Genomic DNA, 12,386 nt, shown 5'->3' with positions numbered 1-12,386 from the left:
TTAATCAGAAATATGATCTAATAGAATTATGATCGCAAAAATGGGAACAATTTTAAGGAGGTGCATCAATAGACTGGGGGTAGAAATTAGTCTCGGGCAGTGGCACAAAATGAGTGGTGGTAATAATAATCTTTATTAGTGTCACAAATAGGCTTACATTAACACTGCAATAACTGTGAAAATCCCCTAGTCGCCACATTCCTGCGCCTGCTCGGGTACACAGGGAGAATTCAGAATGTCCAATTCACCTAACAAGCAAGTCTTTGGGGACTTGTGCGAGGAAACCGGAGCACCCGGAGGAAACCCATGCAGACACGGGGAGAATGTGCAGCCTCCACTCAGTGACCCAAGCAGGAATCAAACCTGGGACCCTGGCGCTGTAATTTCTATCCCTTGGAGTAATAATATGGAAATAATAGGAAGACCTTATGCTGAGGTTCATAAGGATTCTTTTGAAGTTAGTGTAGATAACATGTCAAGAGATTCTACAGGTTTCAATCGCAACTTTCTCACTGTTTGAATGTCGTACTTTCAAAAATCAGATAGTCAGGGCTGATTAAAGATAATAGAAGAAGTCAAACAAGTTAAAACAAGATAGAACCGAAATTTTTAATGATTATCAACAGACCATTCTCCACCACTGACTGGGTAACACTTAGATGAACTCAGAACTGTCAGAATTACTAAGGTGGCAAACTATAATCGATTTGAAGGTAGGTCATTCTACAAACAATAATGAAATTGGTCATCTGAAACTTCAAACAATCTATATTCAATCCTCTGGTAGATCATACAAGGAAGTAGGTCTTAGAAGTTACATTAGGAGCATTATGGGGGGAGTAACCATGCTAGATGGGGATCTGGGAGAGGAGGGGGGGGATAACTGGGTTGCTGCTGTTGGGATCGAGAGGGAGCTGGCTAGGGAAGAGGTGGTCGGGACGGGAGTGCGCCGCCTGGGGGACTGGTGGGTGCGCGGGACCTGGACGTGGGACTGGCCTAGAGTAGGTGATGGCTAGCGGGGGGGGGGGGGGGGGGGGGGGGGCGGGCAGCCCCCCAATCCGGCTGATCACGTGGAATGTGAAAGGCCTAAATGGGCCGATTAAGAGGGCCCGAGTGTTCGCGCACTTAAAAGGACTGAAGGCAGACGTGGTCATGCTTCAGGAGACGCATCTGAAGGTGGCGGATCAGGTTAGGTTAAGGAAAGGATGGGTGGGTGAGGTGTTCCACTCAGGGTTGGACGCGAAAAATAGAGGGGTGGCTATATTGGTGGGGAAACGGGTGTTGTTCGAGGCTAGGAATATAGTAGTGGACAACGGTGGCCGATATGTGATGGTGAGTGGTAGATTGCAGGGAATGGAGGTCGTGCTGGTAAATGTATATGCCCCGAACTGGGATGATGCGGGGACGTATCCCGGACCTGGAGGTAGGAAGCCTGGTAATGGGGGGGGGGGGGGGGGGATTTCAATACTGTGCTGGATCCAGGGTTAGATCGGTCTAGATCCTGGACCGGAAGAAGGCCGGCAGCGGCCAAGGTGCTCAGGGGGTTTATGGAGCAAATGGGGGGAGTGGATCCGTGGAGATTTGCTAGGCCGTTGGCCAAAGAGTTTTCCTTTTTCTCCCATGTTCATAAGGCTTACTCCCGGATAGATTTCTTTGTTTTGAGTAGGGCACTGATTCCGAGGGTGGAAGGAACGGAGTACTCGGCCATAGCCGTTTCAGATCATGCCACTGGGTGGATCTGGAGCTGGGAGAGGAGAGGGAACAGCGCCCACTTGGCGACTGGATGTGGGACTATTGGCGGATGAGGAAGTCTGTGGAAGGGTGCGGGGATGTATTGAAAGGTACCTGGAGGCCAATAATGATGGTGAGGTCCAGGTGGGGGTAGTATGGGAAGCGCTGAAGGTGGTGGTTAGGGGAGAGTTGATCTCCATTAGAGCTTACAAGGGAAAAAAAGAGGGCAAAGAAAGGGAGAGATTAGTGGGGGAGATTTTGAGAGTGGATAAAAGATACGCGGAGGCCCCGGACGAAGGACTATACAGGGAGAGGCGAAGACTTCAGACGGAGTTTGACCTGCTGACCACAGGGAAGGCAGAGGCACAGTGGAGGAAGGCGCAGGGGATGAGATACGAATATGGGGAAAAGGTGAGTCGGCTGTTGGCCCACCAGCTTCGTAAGAGGATAGCGGCGAGGGAAATAGGGGGAGTTAGGGATGGAACGGGAACTACGGTGCGGAGTGCAGGGAAAGGTAAATGAGGTGTTTAAGACCTTTTATGAGAGGCTATATAGGTCCCAACCCCCGGAGGGAAAAGAGGGGATGCAACAGTTTTTGGACCAACTAAGGTTCCCAAAGGTGGAGGAGCAGGAGGTGGCAGGAATGGGGGCGCCAATCGGGGTGGACGAGGTGACTAAAGGGCTGGGGAACATGCAGGCAGGGAAGGCCCCGGGACCAGACGGGTTCCTGGTGGAATTTTATAGGAAGTACGTGGACTTGTTGGCCCCGCTGTTGGCAAGAACCTTTAACGAGGCCAGAGAAGGGGGGACTCTACCCCCGACAATGTCGGAGGCGATGATATCATTAATCCTGAAGCGGGATAAAGATCCGCTGCAATGCGGGTCATATAGGCCTATCTCGCTCCTGAATGTAGACGCCAAGTTGCTGGCAAAAGTGCTGGCGATGAGGATCGAGGATTGTGTCCCGGGGGTGGTGCATGAAGACCAGACAGGGTTTGTAAAGGCGAGACAACTGAATGCTAACGTGCGACGGCTGTTGGGGGTGATAATGATGCCCCCAGCGGAGGGGTGGCAGAGATAGTGGCAGCGATGGATGCAGAGAAGGCATTTGATAGGGTAGAGTGGGAGTATTTATGGGAGGTGCTGAGGAGGTTTGGGTTCGGGGAGGGGTTTGTCAGTTGGGTTAAACTCCTCTATGGGGGCCCAGTGGCAAGTGTAGTCACAAATCGGCAGAGATCGGAGTATTTTCGGTTACACAGGGGAACGAGGCAGGGGTGCCCTCTGCCCCCATTACTGTTTGCGCTGGCAATTGAACCACTGGCCATAGCGTTGAGAGACTCTAGGAAATGGAGGGGGGTAGTTAGTGGGGGAGAGGAACACCGAGTGTCACTCTACGCTGTATGTGGCGGATCCTGTGGAGGGGATGACAGAGGTTATGCAGATATTGAGGGAGTTTGGAGATTTTTCGGGATATAGGCTTAATATGGGGAAGAGTGAGCTTTTCGTATTACACCCCGGGGATCAGGGAAGAGGGATAGACGACCTGCTGTTGAGGAGATCGGAAAGGAGCTTCCGATATTTGGGGATTCAGGTAGCCAGGAGCTGGGGAACTTTACACAAACTCAATCTGACGCGGCTGATGGAGCAGATGGAGGGGGATTTCAAGTGGTGGGATATGCTGCCGCTCTCATTGGCGGGCAGAGTGTAAGCGGTCAAGATGATGGTCCTCCCAAGGTTTCTTTTTGTGTTTCAATGTCTCCCCATTTTGATCACTAAGGCCTTTTTTAAGAAAATAGATAGGAGTGTTATGAGTTTCGTGTGGGCAGGGAAGACCCAGAGGGTAAGGAGGGGGTTCCTGCAGCGCAGCAGGGACAGAGGGGGACTGGCGTTGCCGAATCTGGACGATTATTACTGGGCCGTCAATGTGGCAATGGTTCGCAAGTGGATGAGGGAGGGAGAGGGGGCAGCATGGAAGAGGCTGGAGATGGCATCCTGTAAAGGAACGAGCCTAAAGGCGCTGGTGACGGCGCCGCTACCGTTCTCCCCGGAAAGGTATACCACAAACCCAGTGGTGGCGGCAACCTTAAGGATCTGGGGGCAATGGAGGCGACATAGGGGTGTGACGGGTGCCTCGGTGTGGTCCCCGATCAGGAACAACCATAGGTTTGTCCCAGGAAAGGATGGACGGAGGGTTCCAGAGCTGGCATTGGACAGGAATTAGGAGATTGGGAGATTTGTTTATTGACAGGGCGTTTGCGAGCTTGGGAGCGCTGGAGGAAAGGTATGAGTTGCCCCCGGGGAATATCTTTAGATACATGCAAGTGAGGGCGTTTACGAGGCAACAGGTGAGGGAATTTCCGCTGCTCCCGACACAGGGGATCCAGGACAGAGTGATTTTGGGGGTATGGGTCGGGGAGGGCAAAGTGTCCGAAATATATCAGGAGAGGAGGGGGAGGGGCTGGTAGAGGAGCTGAAGGGAAAATGGCGGAGGAGATTGAGGAGGGTCTGTGGGCTGATGCCCTAAGTAGGGTAAATTCCTCTTCCTCGTGTGCCAGGCTTAGCCTGATACAATTCAAGGTTCTACACAGAGCACACATGACAGGAGCGAGGCTGAGTAGGTTCTTCGGGGTGGAGGACAGGTGGGGGAGGTGCTTGTGAAGCCCGGCGAAACACACACATATGTTTTGGTCGTGTCCGGCACTGGATGAGTACTGGAGGGGAGTGGCAAGAGTGATTTCAAAGGTGGTGAAGGTCCGGGTCAAGCCAGGTTGGGGGTTAGCGAAACCCCCCGGCGTGGAGGCCTGGACAAACTATATGGCAGGATTCATAAAACTGGAACGGATGAAGTTTGCGTTGAGAGGATCGGTTCAGGGGTTCTCCAGGCGGTGGCAACTGTTCCTCGACTATCTCGCGGAACGTTAAGGGAAAATAGATCGTCAGCAGCAGCAGCCCAGAGGCGGGGGGGGGGGGGGGGGGGAGAGCACTACTTTTTGTTACTTTGTTATATCACTATTTTATTTAAATTGTTATTTATTAGTTATTGTGTTATCTTTTTTGTTGATTTGTAAGGTGGAAAAATTGTGTTTGAAAACTTTAATAAAATATATTTTTTTAAAAAGTTACATTAGGTACAGTGTTTCAAAACATAAGAGTAGTAATCAATGAGAAGGCCAATTTAAATGAATACATTCCTTTAGTTTGTTAAGTTCTTGCAATGTTTTATTCATGAATGTGATACAATGTGCAAGAATGTGCAAGAATATTTCATGTCGACAGTTATTCATATTTTGAATATCAGAGAGCTTGGATAATTTGGAAATTTCTAAAGCCATATAATAATTTTACACTGCTATTTTAAAAAAATACACAATAGTAAACTGTATTACAAGCTAGCGCAACCCCTAAAGATTGAGAATTTCATCACTCTACATGTATATGTCACAATGACTTTAGAATCTCATATATATGTTACAGCTATTTTAATAAACTGAAAGCATGCTACACAATCTGGATGCTTGAAACTAGAGCACTGGGTTATCATAGAGCCCTTTCAATTCTGAGAATTAGGTTTAAATACAATCCAAATTCAAGTTATTAAAGTCCCCTGCTCATTAGAAGGTTCCTATGTGAAATTAAGTGAAGGTCTTTACTCATTTAATCACTTCTGCCGACAGCATAATCTATGGATACATAGATGGAATCATTCAGAGAGGTTTCAAGCTGTAGGAGTCCAGAATCCATAGAATCCCTACAGTGCAGAAGGAGGTCATTCATCCATTGAGTCTGCACCGTCCCTCTGAAAGAGCACCCGACCCAAGCCCACTCCCCTGCCCTTTCCCTGTAACCTCACCTAACCCGTGTCATTTTTGGACCCTAAGGGGCAATTTAGCATGACCAATCTACCTAATTAGCACAAATTAAACTATTTTGTCTGGGTTAGTGATATGGGCTATAGAGTCAGACATACAAAAGAGGCTCTTTGGCCCATCGAATCTGCACCGACGAAACTACAATAAATCTACACTAATCCCACTTTCCAGCACTTGGTCCATAGCCTTGAATGTTATGACATTTCAAGTGCTCACCCATGTACATTTTAAAAGTTATGAGGTTTCTTGCCTCTACTACCCTGCTAGGCTGTGCATTCCAGACTCCTACAACCATCCTTTGGGATCTGAATAAATGCTGGAAGTGTATATACCTCACAGGATCTAGAATAATGCCACCTATATCATTGCACTTTCCCCACAGTTGCATCCTTAAACACAGCAAGAAATGATCTAATATTGATTTCCAATCATATTCTCTGTCAATCATTTGAAAACTAAGCAGATAAAGGAAGACATGTATTTTGGTTACTTCAGATATAAAATTCTTCAAAATTGTTCATCAAAACAGTGCTTTCAGGACTATTATTAACTTGACTAAGATTTGACTACAAAAAGGAGAGCCATGTCACCCAACTAAAGTAAAACTTCTTAAATAAACAAGCAAACAAAACTTTGAAAAGAGGTGACAAACAGGGAATCTCACAGCAGGATACAAGATATTGAGAGGGATTGAGAAGGTTAATTCATAGTTATATTTCAACATGTTCAAGGATACTAGAATGAGGGATACCATAAAATTAATGTATGGACAATATAGGATAACTATCAGGAAGAACGTCATGAAAAAAGTTATTAACAATTTGAATGGTCTTTCCTGGAGAGTATTGGATGCCAAAACCTTAGTTTAATTAAAAAGACAGTCGGGTTACGTGATGAGGGATTTAAAAAAAAATTCTGGATGCATATACCAAATGGCTTCCTTCATCCTGTCTATATACTGATTATGTGGATATTTAATGCAGAGGTTTGACCATTAGAGGTCACTGCAACTAAAAATGTGTCTTTTGAAATCAAATTAAATTAAATATTCAGTTTTTATGTGAATTTAAGCCAAACCTGAGGGCATCCCAAAGCATTCCAGTCACTAGTGTATTTTTGAAGCGTGGCCATTGATGAAATAAGAGGATGGCAACCAATTTGTACACAGCGAGAAATGTTGATGACGGTTAAGGATTAAAATATGGCCACTCTCCCCTGACAGGGTTGCCAACTTGAGCTGGACATATTCTGGGAGATGCTGGCAGAAGTGATGTATGGAAAGCTGGTGGCATAGTGTAAGCTGGTTCTAGATTTATATGAATTGGTACAAACAGAAAATATAAATCTTGCCCCCTCCTCTTTGATGCACAGTAATTAAAAAGGGGGAGAGATAATGGAAACATCAGCAACAATAAAATCTCAATTGGGTTGCTCCAGCCACTACTCTCATACCACAATTTGCATTTCACTTGACAAGTCATCAATCACTCTTTCTTTGGACACTGGGATATTGATGCTGATTCCAGGAGACTCTTGGCCATTTTTGGAAGGTTGGCAATCCTATCCCTTACACTTCAAGCTAGTGCCATGGGATTCTTTATGCTTAGCAAAAGGGCTTCCCTAGCCACAGTTGAATGTGTCACCTGAAAGGTGGCATCTCCAATAACCCAGCACTCTCTCAGCACCACGCTATCACCTATCTGACCCAAAGGTGGGAGCTAAAGCAAACAACTAAGATTACTGAGGGGATTTTCCAGACACAGTAGCATGTTTTGTACCTACTGAGATCCCGGGGCAGACTAGAAATCTGTGCATTATGTAAATGTCTGTCATGAACAGGATGCTTTATTTCAGAAAGATCATATTAAGAACGAAGGAAGAAATTAAAACTTAGGAAGAAATTAAAATTGTCAAATTTGTATTTTTCCAATGAGAATTTTGATAAGTTTTTTTTAATATGCATGAACAAACTTATCTTGATACAATTCAATACCAGGTTTGGGTGAAAAGAGGTGAATTAGCAGAGGGAGCACTCAGCAACATGCAGAACACAAATGAGGAGGAGCATGTTTATTGGATCTGGTGCAGATGGGTCTGATATGTGAGGAAAGGTGTGTCATTGGTGCCTCTGGCGCTGCTGGAGTTGAGAGAAATGTATATTGGTGTGTGCCCGAACATGGCGTGAAAAATTTATCGGGAACTCTCATGGCAATTGCAAACTCGCTGAGTGGGAATGTGGGCACCATTTTATCATGTTTTCATGGCTTTATCCTGTTTCGCTCTTGTACTCTGGTTGGGTTTATAGAGGCATCAACTTACATCTAATGATTATAGCGAGCTGGTTATACTGCTGCCCTCTGCATTCATGTATGATGAGCCTTTTGTGTCTTGCTGTGCTGCATCATTCATGTGGTTTTGTTGCATTGGTTGATAAAATGTAAAACCTCGATAAGTATACTTTTTTTAAAAAATGATTGTTTGCTTATTTGGGAGATTAGGACTTTCAGTTACCAAAACAAAAGTGTTTTAACAAACAAATTCAGTTGATAGGGCATTTTACTATTATAAATCTTACATAAGGTTTTTCCCTGGTGAGATGCTGGCATACAAGTTTCCAACTATAAATGTGTGACATATGAAGTATGGGTAACTTAGGTGAAAATGCAGGCAGTTAAAAAATCTTTTGGAGTACATAGATAGGAACAGTATTAGGTGACGGCAGATGTGTCATAAATTTGACTTTTATCATAGATTCTCTACAGTGCAGAAGGAGGCCAGTCGGCCCACCGAGTCTGCACGGACCTTCCCTCCAAAAGAACACCCAACCTATGCCCAATCCCCCGCCCCATCCCTGTAACTTCACCTAACCTTTGGACACTAAGGGGCAATATATCATGGCCAATTCACCTAACCCGCACAGCTTTGGGCTGTGGGAGGAAACAGGAGTACCCGGAGGAAACCCACGCAGGTACGGGGAGAACATGCAAACTCCACATAGTTACCCCAGGTTGGAATCAAACCCAGGTCCCTGGCACTGTGTGGCAGCAGACCTAACTATTGTGCCACCTCAAAGCTAAAACAAACTTCAACAAAGTTATAAATTAATTACCTAATGAATACACCAGCAATCCTCTGTAGTTAGTAAAAATAAACAATGATAGATCTGATTGATCCATATACCATTATTGTTTATAAAATTCATGGGCAGCACGGTGGCGCAGTGGGTTAGCCCTGCTGCCTCACGGCGCCGAGCCCCCAGGTTCAATCCCGGCTCTGGGTCACTGTCCGTGTGGAGTTTGCACAGTCTTCCCGTGTTTGCTTTGGTTTCACCCCCACAACCCAAAGATGTGCATACTAGGTGGATTGGCCACGCTAAATTGCCCTTTAATTGGAAAAAATGAATTGGGTTCTCTAAATTTATATATTTTTAAAAATTAACATTCATGATCCATACTTAAATAACTGCCTATATGTCATGCATGCAGGCATTCGATTTCCATCCCTTGGTGTCATATCTGACCCCAAGAAAAATTTCAGACCACACATTTGTGTTATCAGTAAGACTACTTATTTCCAGCTTTGTAACTATGGAGTGACTATGAGCCTGACTTGGCCGTGCACAGGGAACTTGTGGGCACGGTGGGGGAGTGGGCAGTGACGAGGGAACATGCTGGCACAGTGGTGGGGAGCAGGCAGTGAGGGGCAAACTTGCAATAACGAGGTGGGACTGGGCAGTGAAGTGGGGGAACTTGCAGACATGCAGGGGGTGGGGGTGGGCAGTGGGGGAGAGCGGCCAGTGAGAGGGGGAACTTGCAGGCATGAAGGTGGGAGCGGGCAGTGAAGGGGGAGCATGCTGTCACTGTGGTGGGGAGTGGGCAGTGAGGGGAGAACTTGCAGGCATGGGGGGCGTAGGCAGTGAGAGGGTGGAACTTGCAGGCATGGCGGGAAGGGGAGTAGACAGTGAGGGGGAGCAGGCAGTTAGGGAAGAACTTGCAGGCAGGGGGGAGCGGGCAGTGAAGGGGGTACATGCTGTCACAGTGGTGGGGAGCGGGCAGTGAGAGGGGGAACTTGCAGGCACAGAGGTGGGAGGGGGCAGTGAGGGAGGAAACTTGCAGGCATGGTGGGGGAGCTGGCAGTGAAGGGGGAGCATGCTGTCACGGTGGTGGGGAGCGGGCAGTAAGGGGAGAACTTGCAGGCATGGGGGAAGCGGGCAGTGAAGGGGGTACATGCTGGCACGGTGGTGGGGAGCGGGCAGTGAGAGGGGGAACTTGCAGGCACAGAGGTGGCGAGCGGGCAGTGAGGGGGGGAAACTTGCAGGCACTGGGATAAGAGCGGGCAGTGAGAGAGAAACTTGCAGGCCTGGAGGGGGAGCAAGCATTGAGAGGGGGGAAGGCCACTGATAGTTCTGTGCTTGGGTTTGGGGGGGTGAGGGTGCAGGAGTTGATTTTCAGTTTTAATTGGGGTGTCCTTTGAAGATGGCACCTCGGATCTATATGGAGCTGGCCTGGCTGGCTCTGTCAGGCCCTGCCCCGCCAGAATGATGGTGTAAACCACACCCACTATTTTTTTATACTCAGAGAGGCTCAAGATCTGGGGCGGGATTTTCCGACCCCCCACCGGGTCGGAGGATCGCCGGGGGGCGGCGTGAATCCCGCCCCGCCGGCCGCCAAATTCTCCGGCACCGGTCGGCGGGCCCCCCCCCCCGGCGATTCTACAGCCCGTGATGGGCCGAAGTCCCGCTGCTGCTATGCCGTTCCCGCCGGCGTGAATTGAACCAGGTCCCTTACCGGTGAGACCTGGCGGCGCAGGCGGGCTCCGGGGTCCTGGGGGGGGGTAGGGTGATCTGGCCCCGGGGGGTGCTCCCTACGGTGGCCTGGCCCACAATCGGGGCCCATTGCGCATGCGCGGACTCCCGCCGGAGTCCCTTCGGCCCTGGCTGGCGTGGCGCCAAAGGCCTTCTACGCCATCCGGCGGGCGTCAACCACTCCAGGGCGGGCCTAGCCCCTATTCCTCCGCACCTTTGGGGCGGCCCGACACCGGAGTGGTTCACGCCAATCCATCCCGCCGGGTAGGGGAGAATCCCGCCCCTGAAGAGAAACTGGTCCGTGCAGCTGGAGAGCTACACGCTGGTTTTCAGTCTGAACCTGACACTTTGAAAAAATATGGTAAGATTCTGCCCATTACCTGACTGTGTCTATCTCAGCTGCCCTGCTGCTGAAACTCTCATTTATTTCTTCTAGATTTGACAATTTCAACTTACTCTTGGCTTAGCACCCACATTTTACCCTCCGTAAAGTTGGGGTAATCCAAACCTCCACTGTCCCCATCTAATTCATTCCAAATCCAGTTCACTTAAGATTGCTGTGCTTGCATTTTTGTTTTTTTAAATACATTTCGAGTACCCAATTATTTTTTTCCAATTAAGGGGGAATTTAACATGGCCAATCCACTTAACCCGCACATCTTTGGATTGTGGGGGTGAAACCCCCGATGACATGGGGAGAAAGTGAAAAATGCACACGGACAGTGACCCGGGGCCGGGATCGAACCCGGGTCCTCAGCAGCGTGAGGCAGTTGTGGTGCTCACACTGATTCTTGGTCAAGTAACGTTTCATTTTTTAAATTCTCATCCTTGTTTCAAAAAGGATGCTGGAAAAACTCAGCAGATTTGGCAACAGCTAGGGAGAGAAACAGAGTTAAAGTTTCAAGTCAATTTGGCTCTTCATCAGAGCAAAAGAGAGGGAGAATGTGTTAGATATTAAAGTGAAGTTGTGAGAAATTGCAACAAGATGTAGCAACCTTAAGAACAAAAGACAGATGGTCTGGTGTGGGGGGGGGGGGTGTTGCATTGAGGCAACACATGTATGGGATATTTTTTTTAAAGGTTTAAGATGGAGGAGAAAGGCCACAGTCATGCCATTTCTTTACCTTGCTTGCCTTTAATTAAGACATTCCTCAAAACTGACCTCTTTGACCAAGGTTTGGTCATCTGACTTAATATCTCCTTATGTGGCTCAGTATTTTGTTTTCCAACACTCCTGGGACATTTTATTATGATAAAAGCACTATATAAATAGCAGTTGTTGTTATCTGAATCAAGTCTGAGATATGGAAAGTGCAGAGGCATTAAGTACAGATATGAATTATTTGCAGGACCATTGTCGATTTTATCTAGTCATTATTAGCCATTTTACTTCTTATCCCAAAATCTGATCATCTGCACCTTTTGTTACCTCCACACGGACAGCGACCCAGGGCCGGGATCGTACCCGGGTCCTCAGCGCTGTAGGCAGCAACCACACTTGATTATTGATTGATAAATTTGTAACTTGGGAAACAAACAAATTTGTAATGTGTAACTAAGGGAATTTTCAGCTAATTTTTGACTCCACTTACATGGATTAGGCACGTTTAATGACACCAATATTGCAGAGGAATTCAGATAATGATTCTCGAAGTACTCTGCTGACTAAACAAACTTGCGACCATTATTTTATCTGAAGGGAAATCTGAACTTGGAATGCTGAGGTGACATTAGATCATTTTCAATTCTTTGGTCTTTTATCTTTTTTTCTGGATTTAGAGTACCCAATTTTGTTTTTCAATTGAGGGGCAATTTAGCACAGCCAATCCACCTACCCTGCACATCTTTTTGGGGTTGTGGAGGTGGGACCCCAACGGCACGGGTTCACCTTGGTTAGCACTGTTGCTTCACAATGCCAGGTTTGATTCTCGGCTTGGGCCACTGTCTATGCGGAGTTTGCACGTTCTCCCCATATCTCTGTG

The 12,386-nt window shown here is 47.5% G+C and overlaps 1 protein-coding gene across 1 annotated transcript in view; it reads right to left on the bottom strand.

Annotated features, from left to right (window-relative positions):
• The window catches only part of ift88 (intraflagellar transport 88 homolog), a 188,848-nt gene that overhangs the window by 2,351 nt on the left and 174,111 nt on the right, over positions 1-12,386 (bottom strand). The gene's annotated exons all lie outside the window — the stretch shown is intronic.

Source organism: Scyliorhinus torazame, chromosome 15 (assembly GCF_047496885.1).
Source record: "Scyliorhinus torazame isolate Kashiwa2021f chromosome 15, sScyTor2.1, whole genome shotgun sequence".
Taxonomy (NCBI): Eukaryota; Metazoa; Chordata; class Chondrichthyes; order Carcharhiniformes; family Scyliorhinidae; genus Scyliorhinus; species Scyliorhinus torazame.
The sequence above is the reverse complement of the archived record's forward strand: the minus strand, read 5'-3'. Positions and strand labels throughout refer to the sequence as shown.